Source organism: Triticum urartu, chromosome 2 (genome assembly GCF_003073215.2).
Source record: "Triticum urartu cultivar G1812 chromosome 2, Tu2.1, whole genome shotgun sequence".
NCBI lineage: Eukaryota > Viridiplantae > Streptophyta > Magnoliopsida > Poales > Poaceae > Triticum > Triticum urartu.
The window spans coordinates 263,234,344-263,248,902 of NC_053023.1; positions in this window are offsets into that span (position 1 = coordinate 263,234,344).

Here is a 14,559-nt window from a genome sequence, read left to right on the forward strand (position 1 = left end):
CATGAATAGGAAATCCAAGCTCGTTTTGTGCAGTTTCACTGAAATCCAGTAAAGTCGCCGGTGTGACATTTAAGTTTGCTATAGAAACAAGTTGAATAGATATCCCTAATTTAACAGAGGCAAAAAGGAAACAATTACCGCCAATAAAGGAGGATGAAACATGTAGCCACAAAAAGAAGCATCTACCTTATCTTGATGGAAAACAAAGTATAGGACAATAGCATTTCTAAGACGGTTGCATTGATTCATATTAACAGAGAAATTCTCTTAAAATAGTTTAGTAGTTAATTCTGAGAGTGGAATTGCTTAATTTTACCATCAACATTAGATTAAGAAAAAGCATAAACAGTTCCGGGGGCGAGTGGGCGCAACAACACCATGTGCTTCCATCTACTTATAAAGGGGGTGATGCAGAGTTTGTTGTAGTAAAGCAACAAGCATCATGTCTGGGTTGGTACCATTTTTGTTCACTACTTAATGGGAAAAGAGAGAAATACAATAGCTTCAATTCAACATTTATAGCACAAATGCCCGTGCGTTGCAACGGGAGAAAAATAATAATATCACAGACATCTAGCCTAATAATCATGACTCAAAGACTCCACCTCGCTCGCCCTGCAAGTCCATGTCCTCTATTTTAACACGGCATTCATCTATCATGGCTTTTCGTAGTTTCCGCCCTCACTGACGGGTACCCCGGTGTCCATTTGATCGTAATGCATCTAGACGTGGCCAATCCCAAGGCGATGAGCTTGGCCATCACATGACACACCTGTCATTGAATCGCACCGGCCCAATGGATTAAACTGCCCCAATGCAAGGGAATGTTTAAACTAATCTGTTGAGGTGGGTTGAGCGGTGCCCTCTGTGTCCCTCGGGCACATGCTCCATACAATTTCTCCTGCACAACCCTGGTGCTTCGTTATGGAGCAAACATCTGTGGCCCTATACGAAGGTTGTCCAGATCAAGGAACTGGGTTACAGTCTAGGTCGCTAATGTAAAAAATGATCGGTCACTCTGTGGTAGGGTTCTTAGGAGGCCACTTCAGAACATTGGACATGATAATGTGCGGCTAACGACAATGTTGGACACTTATCCCCTACCACATTGAGCACTAACTCAGTAGCATGCCAGCCGGTCGCCGCCAAGGCAACTCGCCTACAACTCCAAGCAACTAATATCAATTAATGATTCTAGGGGATGCGCCCACTCCCATGACATGTTTGCTTCGCTGCATGCGCCCACTGCCATAGCAAGATCTACGGTTTTCTAGTTGTGTGGAAATCACGCTTGCTTGCCCTGATTGGCTCTACCAACTCAGCCAAATCAGTAGTTGTCTAATTCTCTCTTTTGGTTGCGTCGCTGAAATATATATGAACTTGGACTGCACAAGGTTCGGTAAAGGAATATGCATACTATCAACTTGTGTGTGCTCTTGTCTTAATTTGGATATGTAGTGCCAACATGTTGTTTGAATCCATTAGTAATGGTTGATTGGTGAAGCTATGGTTAGATCTCATAGTACTTTCAGGTTGCAATCTGAATTGAGCCGACAATTACTTGAAGAGAAAAACAAAAAGATGCAGTATTGCAAGTGCAAGTGCGAGTGTGAATTGTTTGGGATTGGGACGAAAAAATGTTATCTGTTGTAGTGTATAAATACGATATAGCTCATTTTATTCCATGAGAGTTGCTGGCATAGTTGGTTAATGTGATGGGATTTGCACCTCATGTAGCCAGTTTGAATCCCACTAATGCACGTAGTTTTTGCTGAATTTCCAAAAAAATGGAACTCCAGTAGGCCCGGGTCCATGAGAGAAGAGTGTTCACCAAGACTTGTTCGCAGAAGGAATAACGTACACAAATTGTGACTCGATGTACGAAACGCCGTCGATTCTATTTGACCCTTGTGAGCATCAAAATGTTGTCGCTTCGCTGAAGGTAGCGTTTAGACGGCCGACTTTTTTGGACCTTTCATTCAGAATTTGAAATTTTCTTCAATTTTTTAGAAAATGTTCGTATCTTTTTTCAATAGAAGTTCGTAATTCCAAAATTTATTCATCTTCTTAAAAAATCATGTAATAACAAAATTTCACCATAGAGAAAAAAAAGTTCACCATACATTTGAAAACTCTTCACTATATATAAGAAAAGTTCATCATATATAGGAAATTTGTTCAGCGTGCATTTAAACAAATCATTGTATATTTAAAAATGTTTAGTGTGTATTTGAAAAATGTGCACTGTATACTAAAAAAATTCATTGTGTATTTTTAAATTCAATTTTTTCAAACATTTCGGAATTTTGTTGCTAGTTAAAAAATTACATTTGAAAAAATATTCACCATATACTAAAAAATGTTCAGTGTATATTTATGGCCCAGCGCTAATTTTGTCACCACATTCGCGTGCAAACTAAAGGCTCCATGTTCAATTCTTCCTCGGGCCTCCTATTTTTGGCTGGTTTTCAAAAATAATAATAATCCGGAATGTCCTATGTACATTTGAAGTGCAGCACTGCTTTTGAACACCAAACATCATAAGGGAGAGTGGCTAGCACCTTAGCCCTAAACCCGGAGGTCCCGTGTTCGATCCTCCTTCGGTCGCTTTTTTCCTTTACTTTTTCCTAAAAGGAAAAACTCAGGAAGCACGTGTCGATGGTTTTCAAAAAAAAAATCAGAAGCGATGTACGAAATTTGACCAAAAAAAGTGGAGAAACAATCCTTCCTTTAATATTAGGGAAAGATTTAAAACGGTACCAATACAAGTAGCACAACATCTCAAAACACACTCACGATCATGTGGATAGGACATGGGACATGCCAGCACCATATGCGTCCACACGTATAAATGGGTCCCTTTTTTCCTTTACTTTTTCCTAAAAGGAAAAACTCAGGAAGCACGTGTCGATGGTTTTCAAAAAAAAAATCAGGAGCGACGTACGAAATTTGACCCAAAAAAGTGGAGAAACAATCCTTCCTTTAATATTTTAGGGAAATATTTAAAACAGTACCAATACAAGTAGCACAACATCTCAAAACACACTGCACGATCATGTGGATAGGACATGGGACATGCCAGCACCATGTGCGTCCACACGTATAAATGGGTGATGCAGAGTATGTAGCCAAGCAACATATCTGTGTTGGTCCCATATTTGTTCTCTTTGATACTTTTTCCTATGTGAGGGCATCAAATCTAGTCCTGCACAAACTACCCGACCCCCCAGTTTCTTTCCCTTTTCAACAAAGAGTTCGGTTCCTTACATATGTGTGTACTGGGTTACCCCCCTTTTCCCTTTTTGACCAACAAAGCGGCTGGATAGCTAGTCTATACTACTATCCCTCCCTCCTTTCCTCATTGAACCACGTCCTAGATTCATGCTCCACCCCACCGCACCCTTCTTTCCTCTTTGAACCAAGACCTAGATTCGACTATAGAATCGAAAAAGATCTGCATGCAGCTAGACCAACGATGGTTTCAAAGAAACTTATACCTTAGGGTCATCGGGATGTGGCAAGGCGTGCGGCGGGAGGTCGGATCTGCCCACACTACGTACGACAGCGAGGAAGAAGGGGTCGGTGGCCCTCCCGCACAGGCGCTGGGTGAAAGAGAAAAGCACAGCCGGCAGTGGATTGCCTCCCTTGCCGAAGGCGATAGAGTGAACGCGGAACCTCCTCCCCTTCCCGGTGCGACGGGATCCGGACGCCTCCTTCGCCAGCTGTGAGGGGGGTGAGATAGACAGAGGCCACAACGCAGTATTGTTTAGATCTGGTGAAGAGGGTGAGAGACCGTGAATATATCAAACCCTAGCAAAGGAACGCTGAGCCTCCAGCGTGTATATATATGTAGTGTGGTGAGAGTGTGGAGAGTGCAAACCATAGCGAACAAGCGCTGAGGCTCCAGCTTATCTATACTGCAGTACGGATTGAGCTCCGGTGCCTTAACTACACCTGCTTTTGGTTATATGATAGGTGGGCCAGCCACATTTTGGGCCCACCTGTCATAAACCCAAAGGCAGGTGCACTAAAGTCAATGAAGCTGCGTCCATATAGTACTCGTGTATATGACTAATATATAGTGGAGTGGTTTTCTTATTCTCTCCATAACAATCGTTTTAAATTGCGTAAGTATGAAATGAAACTCTTTATTTAACGTACCAGTGAAGAAAACTACTACTCCCTCTGTTCCTAAATATTTGTCTTTCTAGAGATTTCAACAAATGACTACATATGGAGCAAAATGAGTGAATCTACACTGTAAAAAATGTCTATATACATCCGTATGTGGTAGTCCATTTCAAACCACTTGAAAGACAAATATTTAGGAACGGAGGGAGTACTTCCGATGAACTAATGATCCATGCGTCCTGGTTGCACTTCCTGTCCTTCATGTGCGGCACACTACCCCCCCTTAAGTGAACAACCACACATGCGCCAAATTATCAGAAACGTGTGAGAGTGTGTACAAATAAAGAATTTTAATTTCAATTATCGGAAAGGTTTGAGAGTATGTACAGTTTGCCCTCTCTAATAATTATGGTTTGTTGTGTTCGGCCTAAACTTGGTCAAACTTTACAAAGTTTGACTTCAGTCAAATCTAATATGCGGAGTAAATAAAAATGGAGGGCTACTACGACCATCCGGGTTTTTAGTCCACACCATTTTTTAATCAAAGTTAATAGTTGGACAAATAAAATTACAGGGAAGCTGGAGAAAAAGTTGTGAGAAGGCTTAGAAATCAATACAAAATTTATGCTCTTAGTACCAACGTCGATCCTTCTTCGAGGAAACATTTGGTTCATAGCCAATTGTGTGATGAAATTGCACCAATGTGAAAGACGACTGCGTCTCCAACACAACCAAGGTGAACTGATGAAGGATATCATCTTTGTGGGTAACAAGCAAAGAGCACTGATGGAAGACAGCTTGTTTTTCATTGAAAATCGATCAGCTTCAACAGCCGACGCAGCCATGAGGCGCAACCATGAGCATCGATAGGTCATCGTGGTGATGCGTCATCCATTTGGCATCAAGTTTGGGTGAGGCACCTACGAAGTTTGACAAATCCTCACCGCGGTCTGTTTCTTCTCAGTAATCAAGCTCGAGGAAGGAAGAACCACGTGGCAAAGGACAGTGAGGCGGAACAACAAGGCCATCCAATTTTGTGCAGTTCCACTAAAATTGAGGAAGACATGCCCGAGTATGGAGATAAACATCGCTGTTTCCAAAAATATAAAAAAGGGATATAGTGTTGTTACTTTGTTTTACAAAATTAACAACGACATCTCAATTGTCAATAAGAATTATGAAAAATACACCAACAAACAGAAGCATCATGATTATCTTGATGGGAACTAAACCAGGATACCCGAGAAAAAAAGCATTACTTCATTTAACCAGTGATAGTATTAGATTAGCAGCAGCAATAGGAGCATATGGACAATGACTGCACAACCACCATGTACTTTTTGTCAAAACAACATGTATAGCTCCACTGAGGCATAAATCAGGACAACTTTTCGAGTGGCATTTCATCTATAATAGTAGGTGATGTTGGACCAGCCGACGAACCCTAGCTACTATACATGGGGAGCTGGGGAATAGTCGCATAGAAGAAAACCCGCATGCAGCAACCTGGGGAGCTGGACCAGTACAAGAAGTTATACCTCAGGTGGGCGAGATGTCGCTTAGGCGGGCGGGCGGGGTCTGCCCACACGACGGCAGCGAACAAGGGCGCGGAGGACCTTCGTCCGCGCCAGCGCCGGCTCCGAGAGGACGGTGCGCATCGGCTTCCTCCATCACCGACGGTGACAACATCAACGCTGCACCTCCTCACCTCCCGCAGTGGACGGGATTCAGCCGGATCTGTGACCACCGGTGAGGAGAGAGATAGTGTGGACACTGTCATCTTGTTTTGATATGGAGAGGGTGAGAGAGCGAGACGCGAGAAACTCTATCAAACAAGAGGCTATAATGGAGTAAAAAAATCTCTCCATAGCAGTGGTTTTAAATAGAATACGCGCGTTCCCGAAAAAAAGAAACGAAAACTGGCGGACAATTTTTTAACGTACCAAGAAAGAAAACTCAATCAAAAACACGCCCCTGCTTCCAGGTCGCGAGAGTCGTCGCGCACACACACATAGACATAGACATGCATACCCGTGTTTACGTAAAATTCCATTTCCATCTCCAATCATATTTGTCCAACTGGCACATTATTTACGTTGTTAATTACATACGCGGCAATATTAACGTACAACATCTTGTTTGCGGGCGTCCGGACCGCTGCCATGGCCGCTCCTGACCAATCCGAACCCTCTTCATCACTCGCACGTGCTTCCCGCCCAAAACGGTCAGTGTCATATTCATGCCCGGCCAGAGCGGACGCGACCTCTCACTGGCGCCGGCATTGAAGCGGCGCGCTAGCCAAGAGAGCGTCGCCCACGCCGCTTCCTGGTGCACGCGACTGCTCCGTGTCCAAAGGTCGCAATAGCGAGCCACAAAATGCATGTAAAAAGTTCTTGGGAGTCTGTGCTACAGCTAGCCGTCCTCCCCCAACTCGTCAATCTCTTCCAATAGTACTAGTAATCCATGGCGTGATCCATCAACAAGCAGGCGGGAAAGTTATCGTATACTCGGTTTGCGGTGAGTGGCATGCCGAGCGACCATGTGGGGTCGAGCCGTGGAGGAGGGTGAGACACGAATGCGACAGACGTGATTTAAACGTTGGTTTTGCTCGATGGCGCGATCTAACGAAACGAAATGTTGGTTTCTCTCTGTTTCCATTTTTTCTCCGGAAAAACGAAAACTCTCCACTCCATTTTCATTCCCACTCCAAGGTTGCCCCGTTACAACATTCCATCAAATACAAAGGAAAACTAACACGCATACTGATGCATCTCAATGATTCACAGATCATAGCCAATATTTACTTCACAACTAAAGACAAAAGTTGTGAGAGCGTGTACGAAAGAAAAACTACTGATGGGGTCACTACGACTTAAACCCTAAACGATAAACATGATTTAATTTCCTGGCCAGGCAGAACCTATCGAAGGAAAGACGACTGGCACCCTCGGATCATACGATGCTTTTGTGCAGTTCCACTAAAATCGAGCTGAGCATCCCTGATGGCAAAGATATTGAAGAAGTGTGATTAGAATAATAGTACTGGCACTAGTTCATGAGACATAAACTCATCACAAGTAGAAGCCGGTATAAGTAGAGAAAGATCGACATGGAGATGGAGCTACATGGGGAGCTGCGGCAGTGGAGCAAGCCGGCTCCAAAAGGAAGATGGACTACCTGGGACGTCGGGTTGTAGCTAGAAGGGCAGTTGGGACGCGGCATCGGCCCATACCGCGGTGACCCCCGATTGGGACGCACCGACTGTGGATTTTCTCCCTCGCCGATGTCGACCGCGTCTACGCAGAACATTGTTCCCTTCCCCCAGCTGCAGGATCAGGCCGGATATGTGACCAGCGGTGTGGCCACCGTCGTTCTATGCTTGTGAAGAGAGCAACCCAAGCAAGCAGGCTTGTAGCTTAGGCTCATGCTAGTGGTTTTCTTTTTCTCTCCATATCAACCATTTTATATTGTGTATGTGTCACTGAAGAGTGAAATGATGGTTGCTTCTTCTGACTAACTTACTGTGTGATTTGACTGCTCCTTTAGTTGCCCCTACACGTACTCCCCCTACGTGTCTGCAACAGTCACACATACACATGGACGAAAAAATGCGCGCGAGGCCCTAATGCATGCATGTCCGAGCACATGATGGAACACACACGGTCACGCTCAAGTGCTCAACCTACACATGCATGCACACACATACTCAGCCAGGGTGAGCTAGTAACCGTATAAACACCGGAAAATGTATATATTGAGCGCAATGAGCGTATTATGAAGTCCACTGACCGTATTTTTACAAATATACAATGACAAACAGTGTATTTATCTCGTTTGAAATTAAGCCATATTAACTGGAGAGGAGGCAGTATGGACTAGCATTACTTTGCTGTGTCCCGTCAACTTGCCGAACGAGGAGAAGCTTGCAGGATGGGAGAAGCTTGCGCGCGGTGGCTCGCAGGACAAGGAGAAACTCTTGACTAATGCAAGCTCTCCCTCACTCAGGCGGTGGACGTGCAATAGTTAATTCGGTGTCAGATTGCCAGAAGCATACACTATACTAGTACTATTATTGTTCGACTTCCCGAAGAGGCGAACACCCAAGCGCAAAGTTTACTAGTACTAGTACTACTACTATAGTCTATAGAGGTATGTACTATACTAGTACTAGGAACTGGATGGAGGAGCGTCTGCACTCTTATTATATTTTTAAAATGTGATAAAGCAATCTTCAACACATTTGGTTCTCTTCGAGGGTTCTCGCATGTGATAATGGAAGTTGATTGCATGGAACACTCGCCACAATTCTCGCTTAATTCTGTCTCATATCCTGTTACAAATAGGAGTGCTTGGTAATATTTCCTCTTTTTTTGTTATTCAGCATGTAAACAGGTCAGCAAACCTTGCGGCGCATATTTGTGTGAACCGTGCTTGCTGCACTTTGAATGTGGCCGAGAGCTTGCTTGATGAAACACCTCGCTTCCTACTTATTTTTTTGCGGGGTACCTCGCTTCCTAGTGACCAGTGTCTTGGCTGATCGTCCTAAGAATGCTTATATATGAATAACGCTCCCTCATTTACCCGCAAAAAAGATTAAGCCATAATAATCGGAAAGGAGGGAGTATGGACTAGCACTACTTTTTGGTGTGTCCTGTCAACTCACAGAACGAGGAGAAGCTTGCGGGACAAGGTGAATCTCGCTTACGCCTTTTGACTAATGCAACCTACCCTCGCCCAGGCGGTGGACATGCATCAGTTCATTCGGTGTCAGATTGCCAGAGGCATACACTATAGTACCGAACATGCGGAGTACCATCATTATTCGACTTCATGAAGAGGCGAAGAGCCAAGCGCAAGGTTTAGTAGTACGAGTAGTACTACTACTAGAACCGCATGGTGGAGCGTCTGTACTCTTATTTTTTTAATCTCTGATAAAGTACACATTTATTTCGGAGAAGAGCGGAAAACGGCAGCCCAACATGTAATGATGATATCGATCAACCATGCTCGAATATATCTTGGCCTTTGTGCGAGCCCGTCTGTGTGTTCTCGCTCCTCGTCTCTCTCAAGGAACGACGGGTTGGCCATTTTGCCGTCAATTGAGATTGGTTTGCTCACACTCCGGTCCCACATGTCAGTGATATGCCAAGAGGAGGTGCGTTGACCGACTGGCCATACGCGTACTTGGTTTTTCTCCTTCATACTACTCCTCCCTCCGTCACTGTTTATAAGGCGTGCTTCATTATGATGCATTTCTCTCAATGCATTTCCACCACCAGAGAGACTTTAGACGTGTTTGGTTTAATACTCAATTAATTAGGGCGTGGTAACCGCAATCAAGTCCACAATTTTCTCTCGATGTACTATGGAGTGGAGTAAGTGCATGCATGTGTGTACCTGGGGTGGAAGCACTACATGCATGTGTGTACGCATTATTTCCTCTAGTAATAGACGCCGTGCTATAACTACCAATGCTATTTTTCAGGCCGATCGCTAGTCGCCTTGGTCCCAGAGATTTTTTCTTTTTCTGAAGCGTGCCCTATAAACAGTGACGGATGGGGTAGTATGAGCGGATTCAAAGAAGAGCGTATTGATGGTTGCTTCCTCCGAGCAACTTACAGTGGGAAAAGTGGGGCTTATGATTTGACTGCTCATTACTCACTATTAATGCGGTGCAACGACCGGGCTGAGTCTCCCATGCGGCTGTGCACTACCCCCTCGCTTCTTAAATATACTCCGGAGTATTTGTCTTTCTAGAGATTTCAACGAGTGACTACTCAAATATTTGTCTTTTTAGAGATTCAAATGGACTACTACATACGGATGTAAATAGACATATTTTAGAGTGTAGATTCACTCATTTTGCTCTGTATGTAGTCACTTGTTGAAATCTCTAGAAAGACAAATATTTAGGAACGGAGGGAGTACACATACGAAGCAAAATGAGTTAATCTACACTCTAAAATATGCCCACTTGAAATTTGTAAAAGACAAATATTTAGGAACGAAGGAGTATAATTTTGTGCATGGCACATGGACCCGGATGCCGAAGAGGCTTCTGGCAATGCTATCAAGCTTCCAGCATTTGTTTACATAATTGACGTACTATACAAATAATTTTCCAGCGACATGAAATTGTACAATGGTGTGAGCTTTCAGCTTTTGTTTCATGTGTCTTGCCATTGATGCTCTTTCAGAAACAATAAAAAACTAACTTCCTTGCTAATGCATCTCAATTATTAGTAGATCAGAGCTAATATTTACATCACAACTGAAGACAAAGTTGTGAGAAGGTGTTAAATTTAAATTGATCCATGCTTTCATTGGCATCAACGTCCCCCAGCTCTGTCTAAATCAACAAGGCATGTTGGGAAAAAAGTAGCTGTCTGGAGCATGCAACATTCCGATCATTTTGTGCAGTTCCACTAAAATAGAGCCGAGTGTCCATGTTCCAAAGATATTAAGTGTGATTACGATAATAGAGGACTGCCGATGAAACAATAAACACACAAATAGAAGCCGGTCACCTTTGCAGTCTCTCTTAAGACTAACTAGTTGGAGAAGATTAGGCTCGGAGTTGGAGGAGGAGGATAGAGCAAAACCAATCTCCCTTTGTGCAGTCGCACTGAAATGTAGAGACGTTGCCCGTTTGACATTTTAGTACAACTGCACAAAACACTCTTAAGAAAAAAGTGATTTGTGCAGTTCACCAAAAAGTCGCAATAGCAACGAGGTGAAATGGATAATCCTGTTTGCAAAAAAGAGGTAGGAAGGAAACAATTACTAGCCAATAACAGTTGATGACACATGCGACGACAAAAAATAAGCATATTCCTTGTCCTAAGGGAAGATAACAACACAGTTGTGTTTGTCTAAAACGGTGTGAGGACGAGATTGCAATATGGAAAGTACGCGGACGAGCTACGTTTTGGGCAAAGAACTATGGAAGATCCACATGCAGCGACATGGGAAGACGGGCAGTGGAGCAAGGCCGTAGGGGATACCTGGAGGTCGTCGGGATGTAACTAGGTGAGCAGCGGTGGGCGGAGTCTGCCCATACTGCGGCAGCGAGCAGGTGGTGTAGGCCCTACCGCGCCGGAGCTTGGTCAGAGAGAACGACGTGTACCGTAGATCGGGACGTGCTACCTCGGCGCCGTCGAACGGAGAAACGATGCACGTCCTACCTTTCCGCCGCCGGACGGGATGCAGCCGGATCTGTGACCAATGGTTAGAGAGAGAGAGAGGCCACCGCAGCCTTGTGTGAGATACTCTGAAGAGAGACAAACCAGGCAGGCAGGCTCCATTGTATATAGTGGAGTGGACTACCTTTTTCTCCATAAAAATCATTTTATATTATGTGTACGTGCCATTGAGCGATATAAATTTATTTAAAAATAACCCGCCTACGAATCAAGTCGAACTTTGTTTCGTGCACGCGTGGTACATGACCTCCGTAGGTAAACAACCACTACACACGATCAAATTAGCACATGGGCTTCCATTTCGTACAGAAATGAGCTCCACCGTGTACCCGCGTGGGTGTGGCTGGGCACGAAGCGTGAGTACGTGCACGGTGCACCTATTCTCTTCTTGTAACATCCCAAATTTTCAATTTGGAATGTTATACATTAGATCATCGATGCATATCATATTTCTTTTGCATTTTGGTTGATCCCAGAAATTCTACGCAACTCAATGACCCACGGAGAGAGTTGGGAATTTCGATATTTTCATATTTGAGTTCTCTCAAATTTTGAGAATAGGATCATTTGATTTTATTTATTTTATCATCAATTATTTCTATTACAAAAACTATGAGAGAGGGAATAAAATGACTTTCCCAAAATAAAGAAATATTGAGGATTTAATAATAAAATCAAATAAGATTTTATTTCGTAGTTTTTCGGTGTTTTATTTGATTTAGGAAAAATGTGCGTTTTTAAAATTGCATTTAGGTCCCAAATAAATGTTCACCATGTGAGGCTTGATTTTAGAAGCCCGCGAAAATTTATTTCGGAAATTTTGCAGTCCGTTTAGTATTTCTTTTTTTTCCTTTTTCCGAGCGGAATATATAAAAAAAAACCGCGCCGCGCGCCGACTGGGCCAAGGCCCAGCCGACGGCCCACCCCGCCGCCTGCGTCTCCCTCCAGGAGACCGGAGCCGCGCCGCCGCCCGAGTCCGGCTCGGGGCCGCCGCCGTGCCCCCTCCCCCAAGGCAGCACCCCCTCCCTCTCTTAAATACCGAGCCGCCTCGCCGCCCCTCACCTCACCCCGCCCCGCCCCGCCAAGCCGCAGCAGCCCCGCCGCCTGTGCTGCTGCCGTTGCCGCCGCCGCCGCCGCGCGCCGCACGCCGCCGCCGCCGCCGCCGCTGCTGCGCCGCCCGCCGCCCCGCATAGCCGCCGCCGGAGCCCCGCCCCGCCGCCGGAGTACCTCGCCGGAGGTATAGCCGATCCGTTCGTTTTAGCGAACGTGTTCACCGGTTAGTTTTTGTTAACGAACGTCCGTTCGATTAACTGTTCACCAGTTTTCTTTTTCTCGGATTAAATCCGCGATTTATCTGATCGCGATTCCTGATCCGATTTTCGTTTTAGTTTATCTTTTCGCTCGTTTATCGGAATCAGGCGATTCAAGTGCCTAGAGTTTCGTCTCGAAACCCTCTATCCGTTTAACCAACTTAAACAAGATTTTGCTACTATAAAATTTTCCCGAGAACCAGATTACTAGAACGAAGTTGTTTTCTTTCGTCGTTTGACTTTCGTTGCTTTGTTCGATTTGATTCTTTTTGCCAACCGGAGTTCGTAAGTTGAACCTTCTGGTTATATCTCTTATTTGAGTTTTACTTGTGCATTAGATGAGTACTTATTGCTTGCTTGTTTGTTTGTTTGCGATAGAGTATCCGGAGTGCGCCGCTTGTTACTTCGAATCGCTAGGTTTCCCGGATCATCAGCAAGGCAAGTAACACTTTGATCATACCTTTTTCTACTACCCAGTTTTATTGCATTAGATCAATCCTCACACATTGCATGATTAGGATCTAATTAAATTGTGGGATGGGAAGTAGTTGAGGTAGTACCTATTATCTGTTTATTTCAAACCTTTGGGAGTTACTTCCGCATTTGCTTATTATGCCATGCTATGCTAGTAGACGTGGATTGGGTGAGTGATATCCATGACAGATGTGAGTTTTGTTAATTAATGGTTTATCTAAGGTGGCAACTTAAACACACATCTGGGTGGATTGAGGCACCTGGGTATTCCAGGACTTGCCTATTTTCTTTTGGACCGCCACCCAGGCTCAAAGGGATCATAAGACTATTCATACTAGAAACTTCCGTGTGCAGCCACAAGCTAATATGGGCTCTAGCATAGTTGACTAAGTTGTGCGAACTCTTACAATGGTAGACTAGCAGATGTAGGGGATGTAGGTGGTACGGTCTACCCGATCGTAAGGTGCTAGCGCTTCTGAAAGACTATGTCTCGATCATCCGTCTTCTCAAACACCATGAAGTGCGAGAAACCAAACGGAGGCGATCGAGTCTTGTGGGGAAAAGTGCGCAAACCTCTGCAGAGTGTAACGAACTAATCATGATTAGCCGTGTCCCCGGTTATGGACATCTTGAGTATCTAGTACCTGGATTATCATGTGAATCTCAACATGTTACTCTACATTAATTTTGTTGGGTTATGTTTAATGATGATGCTTAATTGGGATTGAGAATGCTGTCAACCATTCTCAATGTTTAACAACTACCATGATAGTTAAATAAATTTTATTCCTTTGTAGTAGGGAAAAATTGGCTTTGCGCAAAAACTGTAACCATAGAGCTTTCCACCAGCCAAATATGCATATAGTATAGCTGTTTCATTCCATTACTCTCTATGTGTTACCTTGCCAGCATATTCCATGTGCTGGCCCGTTTTCGGGCTGCAATGTTAATGTTGCAGACTTTTCAGACGACGATTAAGGAGTTTTTAGGTCGTGGTCCTATACTCAGTGATGCTGTTGGAGTTGATGGACTCACTTATCTTCCAAGCCTTCCGCTGTTATCGTTATTAGATGGCCTTAAGCCATATTTTATTGTAATAAGCTTTCTTATGAGACACTCGATGTAATAAGTGTGTGATTGCTACTCTGCTATAAATCCTTCGAGTACTGTGTGGTGTCAGCATTACTGATCCAGGGATGACACCGGAGCACAGAGATCAGACTGTTTGAGGTCTGGTCACTACAGAGATGGTATCAGAGCACACCCTGACTGTAGGACACGACCACTAAGCTAAAAGACCTAGATCACTATTCACTCTCTTCTTCTCTGACTCCTCATATTTTCTACTCTTTAGGATGGCGGATGCATGGAACAAGTTCACACAACCGGATGAAGATACACCCTTTGGACGTCACTTGAAGGAAGTCACTAGATACCTGAAC